Source organism: Solenopsis invicta, chromosome 6 (assembly GCF_016802725.1).
Source record: "Solenopsis invicta isolate M01_SB chromosome 6, UNIL_Sinv_3.0, whole genome shotgun sequence".
NCBI classification, from domain to species: Eukaryota; Metazoa; Arthropoda; class Insecta; order Hymenoptera; family Formicidae; genus Solenopsis; species Solenopsis invicta.
Window position 1 is genome coordinate 8,608,440 of NC_052669.1, and position 18,120 is coordinate 8,626,559.

An 18,120-nucleotide genomic window follows, 5' to 3' on the forward strand; every position below is an offset into this window, starting at 1 on the left:
TATGACTGCGTTGCGAATGCATAAAACGTGAATTTATTATGACAAGAACATAATTTCTGCCTAGTCTTAAGATCTTCCTACGAGAAATAAAGCGACTGAATTTATCAGATGCGTCCGTCAATAACGTGTCCAATTGCAGCAACGGCAGAGGGAAGCAGCATATTTTTATCGATCTCGGTACGCGAGTACGATTCGAAGCAGCGTACGACTATAATATTCGTCTCATAAAGCTGAAGACGCGCTTGATATATCGCGATAATCATAAAATATACAATTCGAAAAGTGCTTTAAAAGTTTTGTTTCCTTTTTGTCTGTTGGATCTGATAGTGAAATTCAGACTCTCTTTTGTCGTTTCTCATAGGTATTGAACGCTTTTATGAAAATACGTTATTTATTCTTAATTACACCGTTAACGGCGTACTCGCTATTTTTATTGTCTCGACCTTCGTCAGGCACCAGAACCGGTTGAAATTTCGACTTGAATTAAACGGAATGACGCGGCGTTCCGGTTCCAGCCGAAGGTACTACTTAATTGGTACAAACAAATAATGACGGAGTGAAACAGCTTTAACTTCGCGCGTCGGCCGACGTGTCGGCCATTAACGAGCGTCGCAACGACGATTGCTATTTAATTGTGTCGTTTGTTACTTCTCCCCGTTTGTCCGCGCATTCACGGCGCTCCATTCTAGTTACTTAATGAGTCGCCTAAAATTTACACGGAATTAAGTGGAATGACACGGCGTTTGGCGCCTATCGAAAGGACTCGATTGAAGAGGCACGATCGGCGGAGTGATGCGCGCACTAGACGACGATACGTTGGACGGCTAAATCTGCAAGCGCCGGTAACGAGGACATGATCACAGGAAGAGAGGAGGGTCCTGCAGCACGAGAGGGCCTTAAGCTTCGCGTTATTGAAGACACGATCCGACGACGATTAACTTCTGAATAGATTCAAGAACGATGACTTTATTACACGTATCGAGGAAATGAAGATAACTTGTACCGGGGAAAAAAATGTAGATTGCACATTAATATTTTCAAAGACAACGAAACACGTTTATTACTTGTATGCTTCTCAATACTTTTTGTAAATGTTTTCCTATATATCGCAATTTATGTTGAATTTACTACGAAATTAATAAATAAAATTAACTAGCTAATAAAAAATTAATCAATCACTTTATTTAAATTAAAGAAACAATAAATCAAAAAAATTGGAAATAATCCTCTAAATCCTCTTTATGTTAGGCTGGATGATAATCGTATTAAGTAAATTAGTCTCGATACCGAAAAGATCTTTTACGGCGCGGCACGTAATTTCAAAGAAGACATCTCGATGTTTTGACGTCAACCTGCAGTATGTACGAGGAAGATAGAGTAGCAAAAATTTTACATTAAAGAGCCGATTCCAATGCCAAAGTGACCGCGCGACCGTTTTTGAAATGCAAAATTCCCACATGTCGATATTCTTTTACGTGTTAGTATAGTTCGTTCACGCTCGCTACTTGCGGAGGGAGTAAAGATACGCTTGGACAAGTAATTTATATGATAAACAACGTCAATGCGCTGTACTGCCGCGTGTGTAACTATTATCGTAACGAGTTACAATAGAGAAACACGACGCGTCCTCGGGCAGGACGTGTGCCAAGAACGATTCCTGGTACGATCCTACAACAATTCGAGAATTGTCTGAAGCGAAACAATGTACGGAGATAAAAATGTTAAAATAGAACGCACGAATTGTAATACCGTAGAATATGTGTAAGAGAACGATTCATGCGTTCTCATCGATGTACACACATCTGTATTATTTCAACGATTTAGGATGCAGACACGATAGAAAGAATAAGGAATAGGGAATTAGGAATAAAGAATTAGAAACAGTTCAATATGTCGAATAAGACAAATTAAAAAAAAATATTCCTTATTCAATATACTGTTAAACCGTTCCTTATTCTTTTTACTGTGTTTGCACCCTTACAGGTACGCTTCAAGCACAATGCAAACAACTATTTTTGCTATTGTGTTCTACTTTTTTTAATGGGATTTTTGCGAATTATCCCCCATATGCTCCACTCTGGAATTAAAGCGCCTTGCCAATTATAGTTACATTGAACTGGGAAAAATGGTTGAATTAGAAAATAGAAATATTTATCTAAAGAATGTATCTATAAAAAATTACGATCTCGTGTCACGAGTGTTACGAAAGGTCCGTGATCGGGAGCGACGCGGACAACGCGATGCGGCGAAGATCGACGGACGAGTCGCGCCAGATCTGGATGCCGGGACGGCGCGGCGCGGCGAGGAGGCCGAGGATCGTCGATTTCGGTCCTCTCTCGCGGCTATCGTCGGTCTTCGGAGCGCGGGCGCCGCGCAAAAAGTCGCTCTGGGCCGGTCGCATACGTGCAACGTAAGCACACCTATGCAGGTGTACGATATACACGGCCGGCTCTCGGAGCGCGCGACACGCCGCGCCGCAAAGCTCCTCCCGTTCTAAATCACCGATAGACATCTCAAGGCTGCCCATCGGAGAGTCGCCGGGCGTCAATTCCGGCGAGCACGCCGGTCCGGGGAAAAATAAAAGAGCGAAGCGATCGAGAAGATCCCCTTCTCTGTCTTCTCTCTCCGCTCTATTTCGATCTTCGCCGCGCGCACGCGGAAAAATTCTTTTCTAGAACGTATTTTTTGTCAAACGCGAGAAGAAAGGGGAGAATTCGGTTGTAAGGGAAGATGTGCGAAGAGTGCGAGAGGTCAAGGCAACCGCAACAATTTTCAGCACGATAGGACAGAAAATGAGAGAAGTTTCATCGGCAATGTATTTGGAAGAAAATGTGGCATTGCAAAAATGCTCACCGATGGCCGCCATTAATGCCAAAGGGAAGGATGTCAAAGCGAAGTAAGGTCAATGTTAACCGATATCACAGGAATCAATTCGTACTTAAACGCTGCGTGTGGCGAGGAGAATGTCGCCAGAATCGACCGCGTAACTGTTTCGTCCGAACCCTTTGTCGATCGAACAAAATAATTAACGAAGTGAACCGGGCATTTTGTTCGAATCGATACAATTTCCGCGCGTGCATGCACGTGTGTGTGTACGTGTACGAGCGCGTGTGTGCGCGTGTGCGCGCGCGCGTGTAACGAGTGAACAATTGTCTGAAATCACCGGTGTTACGCAACACTAATTAAATCCCGCTGCCAGTAATCACGGTCGCCGATACCATTAGCCACGACAAACATTGTCAAGCGGCGCAACGAGGTATAAATAACGCTCATGTCGACGGCGATACCTCGAGCCGAATATAATCGACGTTATAATAGTCATCGGTGCAATTTAGTCACGTCCTCGTCCATTAAGCCGCGATCGCTCGCAGACAATCGTTCGCGGAGGCGTGGGCAACGTGACATCGAGAACGAGGATGTTTAAACTCGATATGGAACTTTCGGACTTGTTAATCACTGCTGCTGCATTTAAAGACTATACGTTCTTGCGTACACGCTACCAAAGCAATTTTCTTATGCGTGTAATTTAGAGATGTATCGAAAATGTTCCATTCTATTTTATTGTATATTTATCGCACACGAACGGATTTATGCTCATCGATTACATCAGGTGATATTTTTACGTACTTGTCAACTGGAGAATTCTATATCTGTCAAATGCTGTGCATGAGGCGGCAATAAAAATGTTTTGCTCGCTTGAGATTAAAATACAAGCAACTACTCCGGTAATTTCATTAGTCTCCCTGATAGCCAAAGGTGTTAAAGAAGAAAAGAAGGCGGGTGTATTAAATTTTGATCGAGGGAGTGCCTCTCGTATCGCTTCTCCCCGATGGACGGCGTGTTTATATGCAGCTGCTTTAAAAATCCACTCACCGATCCTTCTGAGCAGTCTGTTCACGATTCCGACCTTTACATTCGTACAGCATGTCGAACCAATCTGGTCGCGACATCACGCGCCAAATATGCGAGGTGTGGCGAAACAGAAAGACAGGAAAAGAAAGAGAGAAAGAGAGAGAAAGAGCGAACGAGAGGGACAGCAAATCGGCGCCCACACCGAATTCGCGCCATGCCATTAAACCACCCAGCGAGGATCAACCGATTCGGTGCAAGGTTGAGGTAACGTACATTGCACGCAACCGGCCACGCGATACGAGAATGAAATTCAAAATTGCTCGCATTTAATTTTATTTATTACTACTTTTTTATCTATTTTAACAGAATTAGAATTCATTAGAATTCATCCGAATTTTAATCCGAAAAGTTATCTATGATGATATTTAAACCCCAGTAGCGAGAAAATAAAGGTCACAGGGTTTTGTTACTGAGAATTTATACCTATTTTTTTAATTCTCTTTATTTTTTAAGAAAATATTGAATAAATAAAATATTGTAAAATAATATACAATATGTAGTTTAGTAACAGTAACGTTTAATTGGAATGTGAAAATCACTCTAGGTGATTGGTTATGCAATAGGAAACTAGATGATTATTCCCAGATTATGAAACAATTGGCAAAAAAAATTTTATTTGCGTCATCTGTCGACACGAGCTTGATGGAGATCGGTAGTGGGATCGTTCAGAGCGATCATGACGACAGCTCTCTTCCTTTAGCGTGAATCGCAGCGGCGCGAAGAAAAAGAATCACAGTCCCAATCGCTGAAGGGATTGGTAGGTGTACGAGCGTGGTGCAGAACGTGTACCACACCAGTTGTGACACGAGAAAAGGGGACCAATGGCTATCTACTACGGTCGGACACATCTTATCTGCAATCTCATCTCTCACCCGGATTACAAACTAACACACCATGGGCCACGACCCGCGATGTTCGCTTCGGAATTTTTATATTTACGTTATCGCACGCTGAGATAACGAAGTCCCGGGTGTTTCGTGATTTTTAGACGAGAGAATGCGGTGCAACGAACTCTTGGTGTGAATACTTGCAAAATGTTGCTGGAATATTGGCGAATGACTTGCCAATTCGAATGAATCGTCGGCTTACGATACGAAACACTCTCGACACTGTCACGTAGTTGATTAATAAAATATTTTAATTCTTAATAACTTAATTACTTGATTAGAACTTATTTAATCGATGGTACTCTACACTTTCTACACTCTTGCTTTATGCGAGAGCAAAATGATAATGCTTCTTTGAGAGTGGGAGATCATAATAGTTCAATACCGATTCGATATCCGCGCGATAAAAGAGGGCATTACGCGGATAATTAATATCTACTTGCGTAATGATCCGCGTACTCGATATCTCGCTGTCGTTCACTTTCACTGAAAGAACAGAAATTAGTAGGCTGCGGGAAAAGGCTGTAACGGATGACAGCGGTTACACGGTATCGATGTAACGTTTGTACGAAACATTTTTCGTTCCGACTGTCAAACAGACAAAAAGACATTTTCCTGCAGGAAATTATCGAAAAACTTGCTTATTTCCTACTCCAAATGACGTATATTCAAGTCGCAATAAAAATATTTGACTTGAAAACTTTCAGGTTATTATTTTTAGAATCTAAATTCTAAATGATGGCAATATGTGCACAAAAAGATTTATAGGAAAACTGAAAGGTTTCTCTGTCTCCTCGTCGTAGCGTACACTGTCGCAACGTACTAACGAACAAGAGCGCGAGTCTGAGTTAATCGAACTCGTTCTCATTTATTTGTCAAGCCTCGTCCGACCTCACGCTCGAGGCTTTGTCTCCTAATCCCTAATCCGCAATCAGGGCCCATTGTGTGTGGGCATGGGGCCCACGGACATACCGGTACGCGTATGCTCGCGCAACCCGTCGTGAATGTTAAGGCGGGAGGGATTATGAGAGATTAAAATCGTGAGACAGAGAAAGAGATTGAGAGAATGCGTGAGGGATGGATGCTGGTCCATGTGAGATGAAGATGAGCGGGAGTGGAGGGCAGGTAGAGTTTTGGGCGCGAGAGAGTGAGAGAGAGAGAGAGAGAAAAAAAGAGAGACAAGAATGGAGATTTCCATCGTCTCTCTCTCTCTCTCTCTCTCGTCTCACGAGACGGAGATGAGTCGCAACGTGGGTCCTGGCGAATAAGGGAAGGGCGGATATTCAAATAAGTTGATTCGTTAGTCGGCCGGATTAATTTGCTACGACGGTATCGGATGTGCCGGCGCATTCATTAGGCGGACTGTCGGTAGTCCTTCTCCGTGGTTGTTCGTTCACGTGTAGAAGGATAGTTGGTTCCTCGCCGGGTGTTCCGACTGACTTCTACGGAACGAGCCGCAAAAACTGTTGTGCGGAACATTAAGCGGAGTGGCAGCGAACACGCTGAGCGTGTCGTGCAGAAAATTGAAGGAACAAATATAATATAAAAATAAACATAGTATGATCGAAGATTGAAGTAATTAATCAGAATACTTCAAAAACGTGTGAATAAAATAAGCGTGATAAGAACACTCTGGGAATGGCGGCAAAGAGGTAAAACTCGAGAGCATTAGCGGAAATCGCCGGCGCTTCGATTTGCTCGTTCGACGAATATCAGCTCGTACACGGTAAGTACACGTGGCTGTGAGAGTTTATATATGTATGTTTGTCTTTGCATCGATGAGACAAACCTGACGAAGTTTCTGCCCGAGGCGAGAGGGACGCCGACGCAGGAAACCGTGTGTGAGAAAGAAAGATGTCTGGCAAAGAAAGAGAGAAAAACGGCGGCAACGGCAAACGCGAGAGAGCGAGAAAGCAAGAGAAAGAGAGAGAAAAGGAACAGAGAGAGAGAGAGAGAGAGGGGTCTCGACGTGGCTCAAGGAAGGAACGAGACGGAGAAGCGGTCTGACTGGGCGACAACTATTGTCGCCGGCGTGAAATATTGTTTTCCATGCCAGGCACGGTGCGTATGCACGAATAACGACACGTCGATTAATGTCCGCATTGCCAACCGCATGGCCGTCTATTAATAGCGGCGTCGACGCACGGAGATTTCTGGGTGGTGCCTCCGATACCGTTGAAATAAAGCGGGACTCGACCGTGGTTTTAGAAATTGTAATCCGCATTAAGCCGATTAATGATCGAAGGGCGGATAGGTAGGTGTTGAGAAACAAAGAAATATTTTTTGTCTTAATGATTTCGACGCGTTACACCTGTGTTTGCCACGTGGACTTTTTTACCGCCACTTTTTTTTCCCTCCTGACAGTAGACGTTTAATTTTTCAATGCGATCCGAATTATTCGCTCTCCGCGACATTTACGAGTGCTAAACGCGCGGTGACATCGTTTAATTCCATTTCGCTCGGCGCACTTTGCGACACGGATTCACGAATAACAACCACACATTCTGTGGACAGCTAATGAGAGTGCCTCCTGCGTCTTTATTTAATGCCTCAAGTTATGGCGACCGCGTCCACGGGCGATGAATTCCGCTCCGATGTTTTAATTCAACGTTCCACGTTGCGCGCGATAAATGCGTAAAAAAAGGTGCGAACGCCCTCGTCAGGATTTAATCGGACGCCGATCGCAAACACACGCGGCGGCGGAGTATATTCGCCAATTAGCGCGATAATTCACGAAGCGCAACGCAAACTCGCGTTTATTTACACTACAATGAATCGCCATCGCGACGGTAAACGACTTAGCGCGATTATAAGTAATACTTGAATTATTCATTCCAATAAAACACGTGTCCTTTTAAAAAAAATGAAACAAAAAGATGCGTGGTAGAAATTCGTCACGATAGATTGTCGTCATTCAAAATATGATAATGCGGTAATGATGAATAGGAATAACGTGTCTGAGCAGCAGATTGAAAAATTTTTGAGCAACTAAAACCTGATTTCTTCCGATTACAGTTACTCCAAGACTTTATTTTTTTTATTTTTTTTTAATTTAATTAATTTCTCTCTTTTTTTGCTCCATTAATTTGCGCATAATGGCATATTCAAATTGAGAGAAGCGTGTGTGCAAACTTAACGAACAAACTTTACGAACGATCGACGATGCCGATTGAGATATCGCACATCGGCGAATATTCCGCCAATCGGGAGCGCGCCCTTTCCCACTTTCGTTCCGATCGTGCGATTAACGCTGCGGGTCCCGGCGATCATCCTGCACGAGATCAAGTCGGTCAACTTCGTAAATCGTCCCTCGCGAGAATCAGGAGTCCTCAGAAGTATGCGCGTCGACGTAAAGGAGGGGCGAGGAGGAAACGGGAGAGAAGAAAAAAAAAGGAGAAAGGAGACGCCTTAAGTGCGCCGCAAATTGCAGTTTATGTATCACGAGGTGTCGGCTACGGGAATCTGTTAACCGATTCGCGACGTCGTTGAGGTTATCGATCGACCGAACCGGATTTCGCGAAATCGGTCGTAATGCTCGATTAACATGATTTTCGCGCGGTGAAGAGCTCCTTTGTCCATCGCTCGTTCAGTGGTTGACCTCCGGATTGATGACATGCGACTCGATTCAACCAGTACGTCGTCCTTCAGTATGTCTGCGTGAGTTATGAAGCACGAAGACAATAGTCTCGCGAGTATAATAATAACATACATACATAGACGTAATTTCTGTTGTTCAGGAAAATTTGGCACAACCCAGCATTTAGTTCTTAATGGTTAATATTTAATTTTATCTTAAATAAATAATCTTATTGCACACCTACGTATACAGACTGAAGGTTCAACGTTGACGCTATTCTTCATTCAATAATGATTACAAGAGATTACACGTAGAACGATAAAGACGGTTTAGAAAGATGAAGATATCTTGTGTATAATACATTCTTCAAAATGCTTCAGAGAATATATGTGCGATCCTCGCTACAGCCTTGATCGAATGTTAATTTACGTTATTCTCATTTATGTCAAAGAGGAAGGAGCTAAGATCATGTCGAGTCGATCGAGTTGCCTATCGACGTCTGTTATTCTCGGGACGCGTGTCGGATGTGCAATCGGATCTCCTCTAATTGACAGTGGCAGCGCAAAATCGTAATACTGTGACAGGACTTGTCAGGTTTACGCGATATATTCGACAATCGTTCCAATTAAGCACGCAGCGGAGCGACCTGCCGCTCCTACACGCGGCGCGACACGTAGAGCTAAAGTGTAAGTCGATGTAATTGAGAAACTACAGTCGGGAGGTCGTGTATAATGGAGGCAATTAAAATCGTCATGAAGGTTTTCTTTGTGATCGGACGATCGACTTGCGGCGTGCCTACAACTTGCCTGAGATCATTACGGTCTCAGGCGGTAAATACCGATTTGTTTCTCGATGTCGTCTTAACTTTCATCCTCACTCGCGTTTCGTTGCTCTATATAATGTGTGCGTTAACATTTGTGCCAGAGCCTTACGTCGAATGCAACAATTACTTCCCCGAAAGCGAGTTACTCAAATTGAAAAGTACGAGTGCTGCTGGCAATATGCGTCGCAGAACCCTCTGTAATTAAATGCATTTGTAACTTCGAGATATAGGCGGACTTTATATAATAATTTTATAAAGAGATATATCGCGATTGTGCCAGCACGTAATTCCGCCTCGATTTTTGTCCGATCGCTCTCGCCCCTTGAAACTCTTCGATGAACTTTGGTACTTCGCGCGGATACTTCGATTCACAATAGGTAGCTAATAATGTAACAAAAGGGCTCGCCGTAACCGGTTGAACCCGGAAAGCTCGTTTGGCCGCGTCTTAAGCCGCGTTAACAAATGCAAATCGCGACACGGCGACTTTTCCACGGGGATTAAGTCGGAGTATCTGTCTTCTCTTGTTCGGACACTTCGATTCCCAACAAATGTTTCATTCGTTCTTTTTTACAGTATCGTATAATTTGTCTGACTTGTAGATCGTGAGATCAAGCGGTCATTATTGATACAGATAATAATACAATACATAGCGCATCTAATATATATGAAACAGAAGAGAAAGTGAGAGGAAGAGTTTTGTTTCTTCCTCTTTCTGTGAACTACAGGAGCTTTAAGAAAGTAAGATATCATTTAACATGTACGCATTCTGCATTTCTCATTTTAGTATTTTAACTGATGTTCGAAAATAACTTGGATAAATCAACAACACAAAGATTTGAAGTGCAAAAAGAGAAATTAGGTTTCAAAATTTATAGTAGAAGTATATAATTTAAAAATGAAACAAAAGGATTTTATACACTTTTTAGTGAAAACATTTTATTTTAACACAACATGCATACTCTGCTCTGAATAATAACATTCTTTCGATTCTTAGCATTTGTAGCAACTTGCTTTCGAATAATTTATAAATACAACGTACATAAAAAATATTATTGGAATAACTCTCTTAAATTGATCGTGTTCGAGATTTGGATTGTAGATTGCATAAGATGACATATGAATTCACTTAATGGCAACGCTGTCATACTGTTACGCGTTCAACGAGGAATCATTCGTTATCATCCGCGATCGATCGTCTGAGACAAAAGCATCGGCAATTAATCCGAGCGAGCGGAGCGGTCGTGCCGGTAACGCAAAAAGGTCTTCTCCGTCTTCCACGGCGGGAAGCCCGCCGAAACGCGATTACGCCGTAATCGGCGGGTAGAAGCGAAGCGTGGAATTATCAGGATTTAAGGAGGCAACAAAGTGCGTTTTTACGAGGGTCCGTCCAAGGATGGCCTTTATAGTCCACCAAGCTCGTATTCCCGCCCGGTCTTCGCGTCTCCTCTCTAACCCCCTCGTTCAAACCCTCCCCTCCTCTTTGTCGTTCCGACGCGTACGGATTGTATATATGTATAAGCAGAAATACCGGAATAATCGTCGCTGAGATATAATTAAGCCACTAATGACCACCGTGGACGGGGTCCACGGTGGAGCGGATAGCGCATCACCGCACCACCACGGTCGGAGCCTCACGCGCGCCCGTTGCGCGATAATTATCAAATAAAATAAACACCTCCGAGAAGGGACACGTAATGAATCAAATCGGGGGCTCCCTCGGCCGAGCCGCGCCATCATCGTGATCCGAGAAAGGCCTCGGACGCATTCCTTCGCACGGAACGGATCGAAAATACTGCGAACGCGACGACGAGATTTCGGGGACGGCACTAATCGATATTATTACGCTAATAACGCGCTTTCGGCACATAATAGCGACGTTCTCGCGCGGGCGACCCGAGGCGCGTAATGAGCGTAATTACGCGAGGAATGCTCAATCTGTTGGTAAACCGACGCCGAGCCGGCCAATCTTCGGATAAGCAGCGCGCACCGACGAGATTTCACCCGAGGAAAATTGATCTGCTATCTTAATAAACTGTCATGTACACTTGGATTAATAATATGGACAAGAATTGTGTTAATTGCATATGAATTTTCAACGCCGTGAGACATTAATATTATTACTAAGTTTCGAAAATTGTACTAATTAAGCAATCAAATAATCTTCATAAATTAATAACGCTGCCTAACGTCGTAAAAGGAATCTTCATGCGATTGTTAAAGGGGTTTACGATGCCACGGGTTTTCTCGCGCTTCTTGCGAGAAACAAAATGAGAAAATTGATGCTAAGTGAAAAATTACATTTTGACTTTTCAAAAGTCTCGCGACTAGAAAACTTTACAGCTTGATGTTTCTGGTGCTGCTTTTATTATAGTTAGTATGCTCAGGTGCATAGACGGGCATCCGAAGCACGCTAGAAATGTACGACAGCTCGAAAAAATCGGCGTGTCGAGGACGTGCGAATATTTGTTAGTGTCGAGAATCGATCGCCACGATTCATCTGCGTGTGCACCTCCCGCTTCGTATGTCACGCATCGTTTCCTGATGAATGTTTGCGCGAGAGATAAGAAGGCACATAATCGTGCGTGCGGGACAATCCAGAGAATGCTAAGCGGTATTTAATACCTGTACTTTTACTGTACATCTGCCGCGCGCCATTAGCAATCGCGGGGACCGCCGCGCGCCGTGCGACTGATTTATATTAGTCAAACGAGAATATGCGCGAGCACGGAATGAGATTCGACTGCCACGTCACCAATTAGTTAATTTAATATAAAGTTTTCTGATTGATTGTTCTAATGGAAACTCTCATCTCTAAGTACCGATCACTGTGAACGGCTGTGGCCAATCGCTCAAACGAGACGCTCTCGCGCGTAGCAGAATATTCGGAGAACTGTGTTTCTGACGTTTAGTGGCTATATTAAGAAACAAAAGTCAACTCATTGAAACTTGTTACGAATAATTACTTCTCGCTACACATGGAACGCAATAAATTCTTCTCGAAATAGTTTATCTTATAACGCGTCTCTTTTAAATTAAAATTGATTAATGTATAAAAAGTTTGAATAATATTAGGTAGGTCATGAACAATCGCGGTGTGTTAGCATACTAAGTGCTACGAATGAGAATCAGGTGAATCCCACACCATATCTCGCAATTCCGTTAATTTTTTCGAATTCTTACACATACACACACACACACACACACACAGTTAAGAAATTTGTGTTAAATTTAACATATATCGTACATTACAAATAGTTCATTTAAAAATGTATGTGTTAATTTTGTTATAAAAGATGAATAAGATATTTAGGTGAAATATAGTAGTATCAAGAGAAAAGAAACAATTATGGTTCAGTGGTAGAGCGTTTATCTGAAAAAGAATCTATGTTCAAATGCCGGTAGTAAACCTAGGCTGCGTTCAGAAACATTACCAAAGTGTCTTCAAAGATCATTTTATCCTTGTTTAACATTCGGCAAACGACAAAGATAAAATGATATCACTAACGTTTCTGTATACAGCCCTGAAAGCGTCCTGATTTTTCTCGTGTATCGTCTACAAAATATGTTAGAAAGTAACACAAATGCCATGTAACAAAATTAATACAAAAATGCAATACTTTGACACAATTTGGAGACAAATTGTGGAAGCATACCTCTTTGTTAAAATTAACATTCGCAATATGTTAAAATTACACATACGTTTCAGTGCTCTTATTATTTTATCTTGTTTTCGTATTGTTCACTTACCCATAAATACAAAATGTATTTTACGTGTAGTAGATTCGGTCAACGACGCTGTTTCATACAATCGCCTTGAGGAAACAATTCGTGACACAAAGGGGCTCGCATATCACTTCAATCTCGAGGGATCTCTTGATCCAAAAAACACACGCTGGATGCTGATCTACAAATGATTATGACGATTTTAATTTTGAGAAGAGATACAATGAAATGTGGTTTAAGAGAAATGAACGCGCGATGCGACTGTGTAATCAGGGGTGATCGCCGAAGGGCCGGGAGTGAGTAAATGAGTCCGGTAGGATTTCTGATGGTGAATTGCGTGGCTGGATAGCGCACTACGAACCCTGGCTTTGCGTTAGTAACAGGGATGGTCGAGACGCGTTCGCGTAAGCCGCAATAATAGATTATGATAATAAACGGCATTGTGCCGACATAAAAGCGCCTAATACCGAGCCTGCGTCATATTCGCGGTTCTCCCGTGTAGTCCAATATCGCGAGGACTGCTGAAGGTGTCGTAAAAAAAAAACGTGCTGCTTACACGCCAGGTAGATTTATGCAGAAGAGAGCACAGTTCCGAAATGCAATTTCTAACGTAATCTGTAGGAAACAAATGATCTATTTTCTCTATCCGTTCTCCATAATACGTGTGCGCTTATATTTCTCGTATCATATTAGCGCTTGACCTTTTTAATTCAATGCGCATACCGCTATTATTTCTTTCTGATGGCAAATGTGCAAATTTAGATTGCACCGTATATATTAAGAATATATTAAATGCAAATTATTTTCAAAATGGAAACACGTCACGTGAGCCTTAATCTATAACTTCATAGACGTTTGCATGCTATCTACAATTTGTTTAAAACAATTACGACGGAATGAGAAAATAAGGAATAAAATATGTCATCTTGTAAAAAATAATTTTACGTTCACGTACGCTTATATACATATATTAATATTACATTATGTATATTATCGCGATATCTGAATCTTATTAGTAATATCAATGTAATTCCTGCCATCAGATACATAAATAATTGCAGATTTCTCCGGCAGAAATTACACGAGCGTTTCCCCGCGTAGAAATCGCGATTACGAAAGTGCACTCGTCTATTGTTGCGTCCGCGTCGAATATATTAGTGCGCTAATGACGTGTAATTATACGTCCCCCGTGAAAAATATGGATCGACCGATTATCGGACTTGCAGATTTTCGCCGCTCGTGACTAAAAATTGAGTATAACGACGGACACCGCGCGCTCGCGTTTACCTGTGTTCCTAAGAGAGACCCGCAACCGGACCGATTCACGGAAAGATCTGATTCTGCTTCGGCGGAGTTTTACGACGACCGGCCTCCAAAAATCAATGCGCGCTCCACGTCGTAATAATTTACGGTCGCTCTTAATTTTCCCTTTACGAGCACATACGCGTCGCCGAGCGAAACGTATTAGCGGCATCTCGCCCGTTTTATCGACCTCGGCATGTTAATCCGGACCCCGTTGGAGTGACTCTCTCAGGCATACGACTGACGGAAGGAAGAACCCGAATCTGCCGCTGAGAACCAAGTTAAGTTTATGCCGGGAGAATTCCGACACATGCCCGGCACACGCTGCGACAATGCGCTGACGATAGATATACGGTTGCACACGCGCTCGACGCGATCTTGAAACGAATTTTTATGCGCGCAGCTCTCGCGCGTGTGCTCTCTTAAACAGCATCCGTTTTGTCGCGCGACGGAGAGAAGCCACTCCTCTCCTTTCGCGGCATCGTTCTCAACCCTACGTCCAAGTCCGTACGAATTTTTTATGTAAATATCGAACGCACAAGAGATACCCTTCGCGTACGGTGAATACTTTCTCGCGACACCGTGCGCGTGCCGTGCGCTTAACCCTCTCCGACTTCAAACGTAGTCGCATATATTATGCAGATTACACGTATGAAAGGTGAATTATAATAAAAAATCAGCCCAATATATCTTTCTAGTTTGATAGAGATAAAAAAAAATACATAGGTAAATTTAAACGTATCTTTTTAGAAAATGATCAATTCCTAGAGAAATATATTAAGAATATATATACATTCGATAGCGTAAAGAAAATAATATTTTAGGAGAAAACGTTAAGAAAAGAATTAATTGCTGATAGGAATACATTCCGATACATCAAATAATTATTTTCTGTTTGTATACGTCAAAGTAAATAGTTTTATTTACATATCAAGATGCTATTAGAGATTATTTCCGCAAATATTAAATGTAGATATTCCTTTAAATATCTATGAAATCTATGATATAAGCAAACTGTAAAGTTCTCCAGACGTAAAAAATAAAAAAAAAAGAACGTATTATATATTATCAACTAATATTCTTTGTAAAAAAATAAAAAAATAAAAAAAACAAATTTCGTCACAGTTCAGAATATAGTTTAGCTGAAATATTTTATCTCCTGTGTCTGTTAAGTTAATAAAATATTTCTTAATTTTTCTTAACATGTCGACAACGAGAACGTGTCTTCTCAAGATAACTTTCGTGTCTAACAAAGATGTATAACAAATTGTCGCTGCGATTATAGCTGGGAAACTTAGCAGCGGGTTGGCTGATCAAAGTTGCGAAAAGGGGGAGCGGAGAAATTGCATTGTTTCGTGAGACTTCAAAAGAAGAGTCGATTTAATAACATAGGGGGAAAGGATGTACACGTAACGTCGAAGGTAAGAGGATCAAGGGAAAGCGGATGTCGCGCAGTTTGAAAAACAATCAGCCGGGATGCGCGTCCGTAGCCGGCGTCGTAGATGACGTAGACGATAGACGTGCGATTCAAGGGAACTTTATTTCTGTGAGTTTCATGCAAATCTGCCGTAGAGGGGGATGTGGCCTCTTCTTTATGAATACGAGATTAGGGCGCCGCGGAAGCCACCGTAGCGCGGCGCGGCGCGGCGATTCGAGAACTAGGAGCGCAGCACGAAACGGGAATTCCTAATCGATGGACAGACGAGACAGACGGCGGCCTACGCCGACCCGTTCATTATAAATTGTGCTTATTAGTAAAGCCGGTCGTTCCACGTCGCAGTTAAACGCGGCCCGCGAAACGTTAATGTCGCGGGGACAAGTCACGCTCTTTTTTTTTTCTACCCTCCTCCACCGCCACCCCCCCCTTTTTTTTTATCAGCAATGTCGAACTCCACGGTGGATTAATCGCAACGCTACGCGAATTGCGAGCAATTCCAGCCGTAACGATGCCGTCGCGTTCCGCGTTCCGGTAACTAATTTTAGCATCGCAGATAATATTACCCACGATATATTTACGCCCGTTAGCCGGATTAGCGGGAGCCAATCTTATCACGCGAGTGAAGATAACGTAATTACATCGATACAGAGTTGCGTTACCTTTCGCGATTTCCCCTGCGCGAACAGCGTAATAATTGTGATTAATGCTAATAGAGTGAATACATGCAAATTATAAAAAAAAAAAAAAACTTGGACAAAGAAGAAACCTTGAAATAATCGCACGGTAATATCCATGAAAATTCGTAACGATAATGGGACAATGAATAAAAATAATTGGCCCGCGAGCGATTTTTAGGATCGACTGCAACTTGCATTAGCATGCATCAATTCGAATCCGCGAGGTTTTATTTCCCTCGCTTGCGATTAGGCGCAGCGACGTAATGGCACAGACGTGCATACGTCGCATCGGTCGCTCAATCAGCGACGTAAAATTTTACGGTCGCTTCGTGTCCTCGAATCAGTCGTCACGTATTTTTCAGCGGAACGCAGAACATCGCGGATTCCAGGTCACCGGCTCGAAGTTTTGCGTGCTCAGCCCTAATTTGCGCGTCGCAAAATTGTGCGATGTGGTCTCGCGATATATTCGAGATTAACGTAACAGGCGAATTTTCAATCACGATGCTAACTCGCTGATTTTAACGTACGTTGAAACGCGTGCGGTATACGATACCATAAAATCTCGATTTAGTCGGTGTTAACGATCGCAGATTTAAAATTCTAAAAATCGTTTCGAATTTCTCGGTGATATACCTACCAACAGCAGAACAATTTCGATACACTGCAGACACTCTAGGCATGCGGTAAAATAACAGTACAAAAAAAAAAAAAAAATACGCGAGTTTCACGCACGTATGCGTGTGCTTTTGAAAAATTGATTCAAGCACCGATGAGTTTGGAGATGCTATAGCTTTACGAACTGAGGTGCTTCAGGCAATGGAGGAACTGTGCTGTTACCAAAGTGTATAGAGGTTGTTTTCAAACGGAGTCATATCTAAATAGCGCTATCAAGTAGACGTGAACTACTGCTGTTTTCACACAGTTTACTAAGACCGTATGTCTATACGTCCCATTAACTGTTCAACCGTTCGCCGGGGACCATGCAAAAACTAATCTATTATGGGAATAATTTGTTTCATACGAATTTCCAAATTGCCTTATACGATAAACTTTTCCTGTTAACTTGCTCCTACGACGCGATAAATAACAATCCGGAATAACAAACTACGAGAAAAAGAAGACATATCCCTCTTTTTACAAAGTGGTATACGTCAATTATCTCGCGCGCCAAAGTACACGTTTTGAGAATTTACGCGTAATTTTGTCGAGAATGCGCGTGGTGACGAGCGATCACCATAATTCACGTCCTGCATTGTTAGCGTTAAAGGACGAGGCGTACCGCCGCTTGTTGCCTAAGCATTCCCAGTCGCCGCAAACCGATCGGACTTGACCACTTTTTCTCTCCGCTTAATGCCGACGATCACGGTCGTCGTGTCAATTAACGCGGCCCGAGCGATAAACGCGAGTGTGCCGAAGAATGGACGCCCTCGTTTTTAATTGAATCAGCGCGAATCGAGAAACCATCCCTCCCCCCTTCCTTCGCGGGCACCGCCGCGCGATCGGAGTGTCCATTAAACGGCCGATCGTTTCAGATAGAGAAAGTAGCTAGAGTCGTTTTAATGGAGCCTGATCGCGCGAGATAACAGGATTACGTTTCGAATCGTCGAAACAAACGCACGACGGCGCGGCGCGATCGCCGCTTAAAGCGCCGTATGAAGATTTTGACGGGCGAATCCTTTGACGCCATTTTCAGACAATCAAACGAGTCGTAAAGTTAAAGATGGTTCAAAGAAATATTTTACATCGAAATCGACAGCCGTGAAATTTAAAAGTGTAAGGTA

The 18,120-nt window shown here is 42.7% G+C and overlaps 1 protein-coding gene across 7 annotated transcripts in view; it reads right to left on the reverse strand.

The window, feature by feature from the left end:
* LOC105196638 (zinc finger homeobox protein 4) overlaps positions 1-18,120 on the reverse strand; it is a 233,682-nt gene that overhangs the window by 116,570 nt on the left and 98,992 nt on the right. For 6 of the 7 annotated variants that reach the window (XM_026135036.2, XM_039451061.1, XM_039451062.1 and 3 more), the window contains one exon: positions 12,947-13,103. The exons of the other annotated variant lie outside the window; for it this stretch is intronic. The gene's annotated coding sequence lies outside the window, so the exon portion shown is untranslated. The remainder of the gene's footprint in view (positions 1-12,946; positions 13,104-18,120) is intronic. 7 annotated transcript variants of the gene reach the window in all.